This window comes from Mustela nigripes, chromosome 6, assembly GCF_022355385.1.
Source record: "Mustela nigripes isolate SB6536 chromosome 6, MUSNIG.SB6536, whole genome shotgun sequence".
NCBI lineage: Eukaryota > Metazoa > Chordata > Mammalia > Carnivora > Mustelidae > Mustela > Mustela nigripes.
This window is the reverse complement of record NC_081562.1, coordinates 64848190-64863116: the sequence shown is the minus strand read 5'-3', so window position 1 is coordinate 64863116 and position 14927 is coordinate 64848190.

Sequence of the window (14927 nt, the reverse complement as noted above, 5' to 3'; positions counted from 1 at the left end):
TGGTTATAGGCCAGATTTTCATCTTAGATCAGTTGATTTTTGGGACTGGATTTGAGAAAGAGATATTAATGGCAAGAGCCAATTAAGGAGATTCTGGACCTGACAGTTCGGGAAAAGAAAAAAAGAAGAGTGGTTGGGGGCAATGCAGTTGCTCCAAATGGGCAGGGGACTTTTCATGATGGTCGACATTCTAAATGCTTTTAACAATAATCCTACAAAGTAGACTTGTTATTATCCCTATTGATAGGTGAGGAATGTGAAGGTTGAAGGGGTAAGGTAGCTTCACTTACTGACAAATGGTGGGTCCTGGATTCTGGCCAGACAATCTGACTCTGGAACCAACTTTTTTAACTACCATCTAACTCAGCCTCAACAACCGACCTCGGTTCAAACCTCATTGACTCTTAACTCCTCAGTCCCAGCTTTATTTCAAAGACTCAAAACATTGTATAGCTTAAAGAATAACAAGGCTAACCCACTCCCATTGTTTGTTCATTCATTCATTCATTCCCAAATATTTATGGAGCTTCTGGTCTGTATCAAATGTTGTACTTATCATTTTACATTCATTATGTGTTTAAGCCTCATAGTCACCTTATTGGGGCATTGTTGAGAAGTATTACTTTCCCCAATTTTTAAAGAAAGCACTATTTCAATATCTCCCACAGTGCCGGGCATAAAGTGGAACTTTCATCAATGCCAGCTGAGTTTACTTGACTTCAACATGTTTACAACAAAATTGGTTGAACTTCAAGATGCTACCAGCACAAATACCTCTATTCCCTTAGTACTTTCTTCTTTAATTCTAAATACTACTACTTGAGCACTACTTATAAAGAAGCTGTGAAATTGATTCGAGTAGAACAACCACCAAAAAAAGATGGTTCAGCAGCTTCTGGTCCAAAACTTCACAAAATCTCCACCCAGCAAATTATAGAGGTACAGACGCCAAACTTTTACAGATTTTTAGTTCAACCAAATTAGTTTCTTTTCTCTCTGCTTGCCGAACACAAGGAAGACTCTCTTTACCCCAGTGAAAACTTCATTGCTACATGCAACAGCCAACTCCCTATAGATCCCTGAAATCACTGTGATCTTAGCACCTCTTGTCCCCTGATCACCCTTTTCAGATGGATCCCGTGAAAGCACCTCAGTACCATCTCTCCCTCATGCATTTATAGCACCTTCCAGGCCATGCATAAGGCACTGCCCAAATCACTGAGACACAAAGCTTTCAAGGACAAGGACAAGGTAGCTCAATTCTATCATGTCATTCCTAGAGCCTGATTCCCAATAGGAATGTAATCAATACTCATAACTTGCCAATTCTTCATCTGATCATTCTTTAGGGGATGGGATGAAAATGACAATGTAGGTGAATGTTCCCAGCTTTTCTCTCTGCCAAATAAATTAGGCTTTGTTTTCACCACTGTTCATTCCAACCCCCTCCACCTGCCCCTCCATTTGGGGTGAGCCCAAATCTGGAAAATGGGCTGAAGGAGAACTGCTCTATTCCTATGAAACAGTAATGAAAGGGAAGGGGGAACTTCATTTCACAGAAGCCATTGAGTGTGGGGAGTTGATACTCTGGAAATCTGGAGGGTTGTGCTGGTGACGAGGGGCTCAGAGAGAGGCTGGGAAAGGCAACAGACAGGGTCATGATCATGACCAGGGAGGGGTCGTGGAGGATGAGGGAAAGAAGGCAAGTGACAGGCCCTTGGGAGATGAGGGGTGGTAAATTATAGGAGAGGAATGGAATTTTAGCAAGAGTTGCCTTGGAGTTTTACCTTCTTCAAGAAATATGTGTGAAGCTTTGAATTCCTCTTGGAGTTTTTTTCTTTGAATGTGTGTCCTCTTGAATAACCCATGCGGCTCATGGTTATGATTCAGTGACGTGTGCAACAAGCATTTATTAAACTTGCCCAGTGATCTCAAACATTATTACACAGGACAGGAGATAAAAATAAATAAGTGACACTATTAGAGACTCTTAGAGTTTAGCTAAGGATTGAGATGGATGATATCTCTACCTCAGTTTATACCTTGTAAAATCTTTCCCTTATTTTAAATAATGTAAGGAGATATGTGGGCACTGGTCTCATGCAGACTATTCCCATTTTAGAGATAAAAAATCTGAAGGTCAGAGAAGACTTGGCAGTGACTGTCATCTAGTAAGCAGCTGAGTTAGAAATAAAGCTCATGTCTGGGGAGCACCCCTCCTACTCTCTCTGGTCATCGGGGAAAATGAAACAGTAGACGGAGACCCTGATTCAGAGGGATAAGGTGGCTTTGTGAAGATTATGAGAAAGGGAGGTGCTCATGTTACCATTGTGACAAGTGATTCAGAAGCATGTCAGGTGGCACAGTCATCACCTCCTTCTTGGTGGTAGGGTCACTCTGTGGTCACAGACGTCAGTGCTTGGCTAGAGAGTAGCCCTTGTGATGGCCACATGAACTTTTCTCTAGGGGCCATACCAGTGGGGTGTGGGGAAGGAAAGACTGTGACTCAGAGGCTCACGGGCACCCAGGAGCCTTGCCAGAGTCCTGTATTTTATGAAATACGAAGGTATAGTTGTTATAGTTAGTGCTTACCTGAGCACAAGAGAAACTCACAACTTCATGTTCTCTTGTATTTTTGGCTTCTAAGCGGCATGTGTCTTTATTTCCATTTCTTTGTCTATTTTGTGACTCACAAAACAAAAACAAAAGTGTTGATGCAAATTCTGTCTAATAAGGGAAGAGAGATATTTATGTTATTTAACTTTAAGTGATGATAGATGCAATTGAAATGCCTGTATAGAAACGTATCACTTATCATTAAATCGTGACAGATGTCCCTGAAAAAAAATATTTAGAAACTATCCCTACTTGCCTCACCAGCATATTATTTTATCCCCTATATTTTAGGTTTGTATGAGAAAACATGAAGCAGTCTGGTCTGTACCTTAAAGTTTGATTCCTTTCAAAATAAAAAAATTTTAATTAATACAGTACAAACAAATGAACAGTCACTAGTTCATTCAGGGTAATTTAATATAACTCAATTCAATTAAACATCATTGCAGTAAAGAGGGATTAAAGGCTCGACAGCTGCACTTTAAGTATAGCAATTAATGTAGCTGGAATTCGGGAACCTAAAAACTACCCCATTACATCTCAGCAAATCAAAGGATCTAAAGAGCAGTTGTTGAATCATTATTGGATTAACGGAGGACTGTTGATGTTACATCACTGAAATCACAGGTCTTAATCCCTATAATAAAGTCAAGCATCATAGTGTTTGCAAAGCAGAACGAGGTCCTGGGACTGGGGAGATCCATTTCGGCCTCACTTCCCTGCTGTTCCACTGACACTCACTCCCAGCGGTCGGTGGAATGTGTTAACAGTGCATCTGGCCAGGGACGTCAGAGTCACTGGGGCCAAACTTAGAGGCAGGGTGTTAGTAAGCAACAGCCTAACTATGATGTGAGAGATTATGAGGAGAGTCTCTTGACCAAAATAATATCCTCCTCCCTCTGTCAGGATGTCTGAAACCCAGCCACTGGGGGTATAATCCTTTGGGTCTTAAGGTTTCTGCAGACTTCCTGACATTTCTGTTGCTAAAGTGAGCCAGGGTCTCTTTCTTAAAGGCAGAGTCTTGCAGTTCTGCCCATTATCATGAGATAATGGTGGTTATCAGCATGGTTGATAATGGTGGTTCAGCGAAGTGTGGTAATGCAGTGGTTTTGGTGGATAGCCCAGAAGTGTGATGGGGTTCACAATCCAGGGAGTTAAGTCTTTCCCACAATTGTACAATACTAAAAGAATGAAGATACCAGCTAAATGCAAGAGCTACTTCACTCAGCAAGATTTAAATGAATAACATGATACCTTTTTATATTAAAATCTCTTATCAGTTGCAATTTGACTGACTTACTCTTGACTTCCAAACTTAAGGTAAAGTTTTTCCTAAGACTGCACAGCTCTGAGAGTTTATCTCTGAACCAACTTTTATGTAATTGCTTTTTGTCTGAGGAGGATTGTGTATGTGTGTGTGTGTGTGTGTGTGTCTGCACTGAAACTCAGAACTCAGTTTCCTTTGGCACCTTCTATTCCTTTCCATAGGATGATGGCAAAGTTTCAGTGTGTTCTCTCTCCCTCTGCTCTTTCGACTTCTCTCACCATGATTAAGGGAAGAAAATAACCAAGAAATCATGACAATTGTGTACAAATTTGGGCCTGTGAAAATGTGTGTCCATTCATTCTCAATATTCAATTTAGCTTTGCCCACTCCATTCCTGCTGTACCAAGTGTGTGCCCAAACCTCCAAGAAAACAGTTGACTGAGATGAACACAAGTCAGTCACAATATCTGCTCAAACCTCCGGCCAATTTCATTTTCACATCTTTCTTTAAAAGACTGAAAACAGATTCTGAAGAAAATACAATGGCAGTTTCTCTTTTCTCTTTTTCAAACACAGTTGTAGAACTGGTAGGGAACTGGTGCCAACTGAATTCTGGATCTTACTTCAATTCTTCTTGGAAACCACACAGAGAATCCTTCCAGAAGTTGCAAAATTTGTTTATAGTGAAGCTGAGAGAGAGAGAAAACCTGCAAACTCCATATATATTCCGGACCTGCCAAGAACAGCTGAGGCCCGCAAAATGCAACAGAAAGCCAGGTGGGGAATGGGAAGTCCAGAGGGGTTAAGGAGGGGATGGCTCAGACAGCTCCAGAGAATTGCTCCCTCTGGAAGGGAATGTTCCACCCTAGGAGAAAAACTGCTACAGGTAGGGGTTAGAACAGAGAAGTAAGAGGAATCAGGGAAGGATGAGAAGAAACGTATGGAAGGTGCGTGGGGGTCAAGATATGGCATATTTCAGAATGCATCAACACAATACACCCTTAAGGGGGATCATGCTGAAGGCAGTCTCTGGGTTGCAGTAAGTGGTGAAGGAACTAGGGGAGTGTAGGGCTGGCTGGAGAAGTCACCTGGAATCAGGATAAGCTCAGGGAGACAGAGAAGAGGTAGCTATACAACAGCCTTGTGGTTAAAGGAAACATTTCTCACTGCAGTAATGGAAGAGGTAGAGCTCTTGAGTTGCTAAGCCAGGAAAGCAACTTTGCCCCTTACTCTTCCTAATTTATCCCTCTAGCTCTAACCTTTGTGATGCCTGGGTGGCTCAGTCAGTTAAGTTTCTGCCTTTGGCTCAGGTCATGATCTCAGGGTCCTGGAATTGAGCCCCGCATCAGATTCCTGGCTCAGTGGGGAGCCTGCTTCTCCTCCTCCCTCTGCCCCTCTCCCTGCTTGTGCTCTGTCTCTGTCTCTTTCTCGCCCTCAAATAAATAAATAAAATTTCTCTCTCTAAAAAAAAAAAAAAAAACAAAAAAAAAGTTGGTTCAGGACAATATGGCAATTAAAAAAGAAAAGAAAAGAAAAGAAAAGTTAAAGGAAACAGAGTAGTCATCCAAAGATGTTCTAAGAAAATATGTGAGAAAGAACTGTAAGATATTTCTGTAAGACAAAGAAAAGTTTTCAGGGAATTCAGGGCAAGTTGCAATAGAGCAGATAACAATTACAATCAAACAATCTACCATTATTTCAAAAAATTTTCAAAAAATTAAATGAAGCCTAAACATCATAGCCAAGATGGAAATTTTCAAAATTTTCAAAAAAATTAAATGAATCCTAAACATCATAGCCAAGATGGAGACATCAGGGAAGAGCAGAGCATACAATAGAAGGTGATGGCAGAACTCAGGGAAGAAAGCAAGACAAAAAGTTACAGAAATAAAAGATAAAGTAGGAAGGACGAAAGGGAGATCTGACAACAGGGAGGCCACAGGAAAGGATGTGGAGGACAGAAGTGAGGAAAAGAAACAAAATAAAAGAAAAATACCCAGCTAGTGTTAGCAACAGATCACAGCTACAGAAGTAAAGAAGTGAAGGAAAGCATAGCCCTTTTGTGCTTAATTGGAATTCCAAAGAAGAAACCCAAAAGAAAGCAACAGAATGAATATTTTAACATATAATTAGAGAAAATTCATGGCACACTGAGCCACTGTGAGTTGGCCCAGAACCATCAACACCGAGTCACACTTTGGTGAAGTTGTCTTTAAAGATATAGAACAAATCCCTTTTGGAATCCTTTAAAGATGTAGAAAGAATCCTTGCCTTTGGAGAAGCCAAGCGATAGATGAACTCCCCTTTCAGGGAAATAAAAGCAGGGTGGCTTCTGACTTCTGCACAAAAACCCTCAGGACCAAAAGACAGTGAAGAAACATCCACAGTATGCTCAAACAAGCACAGTGAGGCAAGAATTTTACAGTCAATCAAATCTTACTTTATGTAAAAAGGGAAATGATTTTATTATGTGTCATCTTTAGAGAATTGGATTGATCAAAGTTGTTTTTATAGTCTCATCAAAGTTTAACCATTGTCTTATTTTCTGTATGTTTACATGCATGCATGCATATATCTATGTATTATGAATGTACTATGCATGCAGGTTTCTATGTAGGTAGTAATTATTTATGTAACAACATGATAAAGTCAATGGATCCAAATAAAAAAACTAGGGGTGCTGGGTGGCAGTTGGTGTAGCGTCCGCCTTCAGCTCAGGTCATGATCCCAGGATCCTGAAATTGAGCCCCACTTTGGGCTCCCTGCTCAGCAGGGGGGTCTATTTCTCTCTCTCCCTCTGCCTCTCTTCTCTGTTCATGCTCTCTCTCAAATAAATAAGTAAAATCTTTGAAAAAGTACGAAAACTAGAACATTATAGTCTAACTATGGCCTCCTCTAACATGACTTACCTCCCTATACCAGAGGTAAGAACTATTCTAAGTCATGCCTGTGTGTTCCTAAAAAAGAGTTTTATTTGTTTTTAACTTCGTGTAAAAGGTATTTTGCTGGGTAGGATCTTTTGAGACTTTGAATCTAATATCCTATGAATTATATAAGGTACAATTATTTTATGTACCATTGTATTACACAGAAACCACACTAGTCATTTGACCAGAGGTATCTGACATAAAGCATCTGTACCAGGAACAAAGTTGTTTTCACTGAAAGGGCAGAAAGAAGACTCTAAGATATCTTGGGGTAGAAACCACAGGAAGAAACTACCATCCCTTATGGCTAAGAAAACGAAGGAAACTAAGGGATGAACTTAGAATAAGGTTCATATGGTGCTGAAACTGTGGCAGATAACTGAGGAGGAAACACTGCTCAGTTGATGCATGAGTCTCAGCCCAGAGAACAGGGTTTCCTGGGACGCAGACCTTGGCCTCCAAGGAAGGGGGCAGCTGCCTCTGCTGAGGCAGTGTTACTGGACTGATTCTACAGTGGATGGGGTAGCTGCCGGCTGAGTGTAGCTGCCACTATAAGAAGGAATTACCATTGCTGCTGTGAAGAAGTGTTGCTGGGGGGAGATCCCAGGGACAGGAAACCGGAAAACAACAGGAGGAGCAAGTACTCCTCTCCCTCTTCCAGCACAGAAGCCTCCTCTAGCACTCCCCATGGAAAAGCTTTGAACAGAGCCAGCTGGCAAAGTACAAAGTGAGTTGCAGTCTCTCAGTTCCTATGTAACAAAGCAGAGTACAGAAGAGTAGATTTGGAGCTAAAGGACAACATTTTTTATATACTTGTGTTATAACACGTGTTTTTTTTTTTTTTTTTTAAGATTTTATGTATTTATACCTACATACATATTATTGAAAGGGAGAGAGAGTCAGGGGAGGTGAGGGTACAGAAGGAGAAGCAGGCCCCCCTGCTGAGCAGGGATCCTGACTCGGGGCTCAATCCCAGGATCCCAAGATCATGACGTGAGCCGAAGGCAGATGCTTAACTGACTGAGCCATCCAAGTGTCCCTTGTGTTATAACATTTCTTATTGCTATCTAATATTCAGTTTGGTTGATTTGCACCAAGGTGGCTTTTTTGTTTGTTTGTTTCAAATTTTTATTTAAATTCTAGTTAGTTAACATATAGTGTAATGCTGGTTTCAGGAGTAGAATTTAGTGATTCATCACTTGCATATAACATCCAGTGCTCAATGTAAGTGCCCTCCTTATAAAGGACAATACTTTAATAGCTGGTACAACCACTAATAAAACAACATCACAGGGAGCCTGGGTGGCTCAGTCAGTTAGGCTCTGACCTCGCCTCAGGTCATTATCTCATGGGTCATGTGACTGAGCCCTACGTCTGGATCTGTGTTCAGTGCCAAGTCTGCTTGAGAATCTCTCCCTCTGTCCCTCCCCCAACCCCCACGTGTGTACTCTGTCTCTCTCAAATAAATAAATCTTTAAAAAACAAATAAACAAAATAAAAAACCTCTGCCAAGTAAGCTAAGATTTCTCAGATGTCATAAGAAAAATTACACATGTGTGAATAAATGAAATACAGCACATTGCTGCATTTTTGTTATTTTGGATTTAGCTGTAGGTCATTCATTTTGACTGCTATATAATATTCTACTGTGGGGATATACCACAATTTTTCTATTATTTTGTTGAAATGCTTTGGGCTATTTCCTGGTCTTTTTAGGCAGTAATACTATTTTGACATTTTGTGCACAGCCTCTAATATATTTGTCAAGATTTTCCTCTCAGATATAAATGTTGGTGTGAAATTGCTGGCTCTTAAAGTCTGTAAATGTTCAACCTTAAAATTGAATGTTACCATTTTCCACAGTAGTTGTACCAATTTACATTGTAAACTATGACTGACAGATTCTGTTGTTAGACATTCTCTTCAGAACTTGGTATTATAGGGGCACCTGGGTGGCCCAGTGGGTTAAAGCCTCTGCCTTCAGCTCAGGTCATGATCTCAGGGTCCTGGGATCAAGCCCCACATTGGGCTCCCTGCTCAATGGGGAGCCTGCTTCCATCTCTCTCTCTCTACCTGCTTCTCTGCCTGCTTGTGATCTCTGTCAAATAAATAAATAAAATCTTAAAAAAAAAAAAAGAACTTGGTATTATCAAATAGTTTTGAACATGTAAGAACTCAGGCAACATTGTTCATATGAATGTAGGACCCCATGGAAAAATTACTCTTTCCAGGGAAACTACAGAACACACTCTGGTCAATGAGTAGATGATGGGAGATTTGGGGGAAGAATGGAGGTGAGAACTCCAGTTTCACTTATCTGATTGTCTACATGACATCCTCTTTTGGATGTCTAATAGACATATCAAATTTAACATGTTTAAAAATGAACTCCTGTTAGTCCTACTGGATCATCTCTTCCCTCCCCTTCCCCCCACTTCTTCTTCTTCTTTTTTAAAGATTTTATTTACTTGAAAGAGAACTTGATCCCAGGACCAGGAGATCATGATTTGAGCCAAAGGCAGATGTTTAACCGACTGAGGCACCCAGGTGCCCCTGGATCTTCTGATTGTCCTCCCCATCTCTGTTAATATCAACTCCATCTCTGTAGTTGCTAAAATGAGAAACCTTGGAGTCACCTTGAATCTCTTTTTCTTTTTCTCATATTCCTTATCCAAATTATCAGCAAAACCTATGGGATCTATCTTCAAAATGAGTCATGAATTCCATCACTTATTATCCCCACAACACTACCACACTGGTCCAAGCCACCATCATTTCCCGCCTGGTTTATGTTGATATCCTCCTAACAGTTCTCTCAATTCTGTCTTTGTCAGCCTTTTCTCCATCTAGAAGCGTCACTGATTCTTTAAATATGTAAGTTGGATCATGTCACTCTTGCACAACATCCTCTAATGGATCCTAACTTAACTTAGAATAAATGTGAAAATTCTTTCAATCTCAAAGTACATCTTTACAATCTCCTGTGGGGCTCTGTGTGAGCCAGACTCCCTTAACTTTAAACTTCATCTCCTTTCTCACAGCCCTCTAGCCACATGACCTCCTTTCTGTTTCTCAAATAAGCTTGGTATGCTGTTGCTTAGGGCCTTTGCACTGGTTGTTCACTTTACCTGCAAAATTCTTCAAGTCTTTAAAAAAAGAAAAGAAAAGAAAAGTCTTTTAAATGTACTTTCTCAAGGGTTTTCCTGCCTACCTTGACTAAAATTGCAAACCACCCCACTCCATGACATTCCCTATTCACTTTTCTTTTAGTCCTCTCTGAAGCATTTATTACCATCAAATATATACATATTATATTTCCTCATATCTAAGAGACCATAAATGATAAAAAACACTATAATTCTGTAAAGGATTTATTAAATTAAACATTGTTTTTAGGGGCACCTGGGTGGCTAAGAGGGTTAAGCCTCTGCCTTCAGCTCAGGTCATGATCCCAGGGTCCTGGGATTGAGCCAAACATCAGGCTATCTGCTCATCGGGGAGCCTGCTTCCCCCCCCCCCCCGCCCCCCGCCCCCCGCCCCCGCCTGCCTCTCTGCCTACTTGTGATCTCTGTCTGTCAAATAAATAAATAAAATCTTTAAAGAAAAAAAATGGTTTGGAATTATTTTACACTCACTATAGCAGCTATTTTGGCCTTACCTAGACATTTGTTTTTTATTATATATCACTATTATGCAAACTCAAGGGGAAAATATCAGCAACATAAATCGAGATGTTCCTAAAACTGTGTCCTATTCAGAGTTTAACTGCCCTGGACCAGATAACCCAGACACAGTTATTTTTCCACTCAATACTGTATTTTGTCCTATCAGCCACTTTAAAGACACAACATTCCCCAATCTTCTGCTGGTGTCTCCAGGATTTTGCCCCAAACTTCTGACTTCACTCTATAAGTTTTGCTACATTATAAATAGGCAATAACAGCTACATCTTGATTGACACTAGACCAACAATAACTATAAGACATAAACAAGTCTCTGAGGTACAGAAATGTGCAAAAATGTATATCTTAATATAAATTAATTATGGTATTTTAGTCACTTGTTTATTGACTGTTTCCCTGAATGAGAAGGTAAGCTTGAAAAGATGAGAATTTTCTTCCATTCTGTTTCCTGCTGTAGCCTCAGGGCCCAGATAATCCCTGGTATTTAGCTGTTACTTTATTCTGCTGTACTAAGAACCATTAAATTAGAATAATGAATCATGCTTTCTAGGCTCCACATAACCTCTGTGAGATTATTTTGAATGAATGAATCTTCCCTGCTCTAAGTTACTCTTTCTTTTAAAAATTGGCAACAATCTAGAACCCTTTCTTTAGACCTCTATGGGATTCTGATACTAAATTAAACATATTCCACTTACACATTTTAGAATTTGTAACAAGAGTAGGGAAAGCTGCAGTAAAGCTAATGGATGGATAAATGCATTATACTCTGAAATTGTACATCTTTGAGAACATTCCAAGAATACATCTGAGAATACTGCTTAAACAAGGGGATCAAAAACATTTATAAGTGGAAACTCGTCCATCAGAGCTGTGAAAAAGGAAGAACATTGCTCCGAGGAATCACTAGAAATATTCTTATGTCAGAATGAACCAAACCAAACTGACCTGGTGTGAGGTCCCCTGATTTTATTTTAGGTCGAATGGGCACCTATTCTAAGAAGAAGATAAATAGAAAATATCTAGCCTGATTCCTTTACTTGGTGCCTTCAACATCATAATTCATTCAATCAACATTTATTGAGAAACTCATGGATGCCTCATACATAAGCAATTATGGAGTAAAGGAGACAGAGCACAGATAAAACCAGCATGCCTAGAAGGAAGACTGTCCCAAACTCGTTATTTAAATCTCCATTTGGTGAGACTAGCTCCATCTGAAATAGTACATGGGACCTAGCCTAGTACATAAGAAAGCTTAATTCTGAATGTAACATGCAAAAACTTTCATTTTCTAGTGTAATTATGCAAAAATTATGGTAACTTCACTTTTATTTTTTAACTAAATTAAGTTTTTAAAAGTTTCAACTTGGGGCAATTATACAATTGCTTTTAATGTGATTTGTAGAGTTCCCCTGAAATTTGGAACTGTACATATTCTGTTGATTTCTGTTGTATTAGTGAGCAAAAATGAGATAAAAGAAGAGTAAACTTCTAAAGGAATAAAAGTAGCTTGACTTACTATTCTTTAAGATGGTACCCCTCAACCCTTCTTGTCATCTGAGTTAAATTAATAATAATTAAAAAGAAACCCTGTGGCAGTGCTAGTATGCTCATCATGTACAAAATTCTTCCATACTTTTAACCTCCAGTTCTTTTCATCTTCAGAAAGAGCGAGGTACATAAGGAATGGATGATGAAATCAATTACATTTTCATGCCCTTCAGGTAAATAGAAATTATCAATTTCTTGGCTGTGTTCTGCCACTATTAAGAAAAGTAAACAAGATTCAATGACTCAACAATCAGCAAGGAAGACTCAATACATAGAGTGTGTGCCTAGCAAAAAGAAAGAGCACTAATTAATAACAAGAAGACAGATGAAAGAATAAATCTCCCTGGAAAGGTAAATATATAGTAAAGGTAAGAGATTAATGACTTTCAAAGATATTATGGGGCTATAAGAGAAAAGTAACTATGTGACTATGAATTACTTAAGAAATATACAAGATAAAAAGATATAAAATATAATATCAAAAAGAAAACATGAGGGATAGAGAATAAAAAGGTTGAGCTTTAGAATGGGATCAAACTTAAATTGTTATCAACCTTAAATAGACTGTTATAGATGTAAGTTATTATATGTAAGCCTCATGGTAACCCCAAACCAGAAACCTATGGTAAATACACAAAAGATAAAAAGAAAGGAATGTAAGCATATTGTGAAACAAAGTCATAAAATCACAAATGAGGAAAGCAAGAGACAGAGAAAGGAAAGAGAGGAACTACAAAACAGCCAGTAAACAATCAACAAAATATCAGTAAGTTCATAGCTAATAATAGTTATTTTAAATATAAATGGCTGAAACTCTATAATCAAAAGATATAGAGTGGGTGAGTGGATAAAAAGAAGAAACAAGTAAGACTTGTCCATAAGGTGCCTACAAGAATTTAACTTTAGATATAAAGACACACAGAGACTGAAAGTGAAGAGATGGAAAAAGATATCCCATGCAAATGGAAACCAAATGAAAGCTAGAGTAGCTACTTATATCAGATAAAATAGCCTTTAAAACAAAGACTGTAATAAGAGATAAAGATAGGCATTACATTATGATAAAGAGGTCAATCCAACAAGATGACATAACATTTGTAAATATGTGTGCACTTAACAGAGGAGCGCATAAATATATACAGCAAATATTAACTGACCTAAAGGGAGAAATAGAAGCAATACAATAATAGTACGGGATTTTAATACCCCACTTACACCAATAGATAGATCACTCAGACTGATAATGAAGAGAGAAACATAGGCCTTAAGTGAAACATTACACCAGATGGACTTAAGAGATATATACAGATCATTCCATCTGAAAGCAACAGACTATACATTCTTTTCAAGTGGAAAATTTTCCAGGATATATCCTATGTTGGGCAAAAAGGACAAATCTTAATAAATTTAAGAGAAGTAAAATCATATCAAGCATCTTTCTTGACGACAATGCTATGAAACTAGAAATTAATTACATGAAAAACACTGGGCAATTCACAAATGTGTACCAATTACACAACATGCTACTGAACAACAAATGGGTCAAGGAGAAAATCAAAAGAGAAATAAAAAATACTTTGAAACAAATGAAAATGGAAATATAATATACCAAAATTGGTGGGATGAAGCAAAAGCAGTTCTAAAAGCAAAAGAAAAGTCTCAAATAAATAATCTAACTTTACAACACAAAGAACTAGGAAAAGAAGAACAAACAAAGCACAAAGTTAGCAGAAGGAAGGAAACAACAAAGATTAAACCAAAAATAAATAAATGAATGGATACTAAAAAGACAATAGAGAATATCAATAAAACTAAGAGCTGGTTCTTTGAAAAGATAAAATTGACGGATCTTTAGCTTGACTCATCAAGAAAAAAAGAGAGGATTCTTATAAATAAAATCAGAAATGAAGGGGATGTAACAATTGATACCACAGAAATACAAAGGATAATGAGATGACTACAAACAATTATATATCAACAAACTGGACAACCTACAAGAAACGGAAATATTCCTAGAAAAATACAACCTTACTAAGACTGAATCAAAATGAAATAGAAAATCTGAACAGACTAATTACTAGTAAGAAAGTTGAATCCATAACCAAAACCCAACCCAAAGTCCAGGACCAGACAGATTTGCTGGTGAATTCTACCATTCCAAGAATTCATACCATCCCTCTCAAACTCTTTCAAGAAACAGACGAGGAGGAAATTCTCCCAAACTCATTTTATGATTCCAGCATTATCTGATACCAAAACCACTCAAAGACATCACAGGATAGGAATTTATAGGCCTATATCCCTGATGAATATAGGTGCAAAAATCCTCAACAAAATATTTGCAAACTGAATTCAATAATACGTTAAAAGGATCATATGCCATGATCAAGTGAGATTGATTTGAGGGAGGCATGGATAGTTCAACATCCATAAATCAGTTAATGTGACACATCACATTAAGAAAATGAAGGATAAAAGTCAGAGGATTACCTCAATAGATATTGAAAAAACATCTGACAAAATTCAATATCCATTTATGATTTTTAAAAAACTCAACAAAGAGGGTATAGAGGGTGCAAGCCTCAACAGGATAAAGGTCCTATATGACAAGCTCACAGTTAACATCCTACTCGACAGTGAAAAGCTGAAAGCATTTTCTCTAAGATCAGGAACAAGAGAAAAATGCCCATTTTACCACTCTTATTCAACACAGTATTAGAAGCCCATAGCCAGAGCAATTAGGAAAAAGTAAGAAAGAGAGAGAGAGAGAGAGAAAGAAAGGGAAAAAGAGATAAAGGAGGAAAGAGGGGAAAGAAGAGAAGAAGGAAGGAAGGAAGGAAGGAAGGAAGGAAGGAAGGAAGGAAGGAAGGAAGGAAGGAA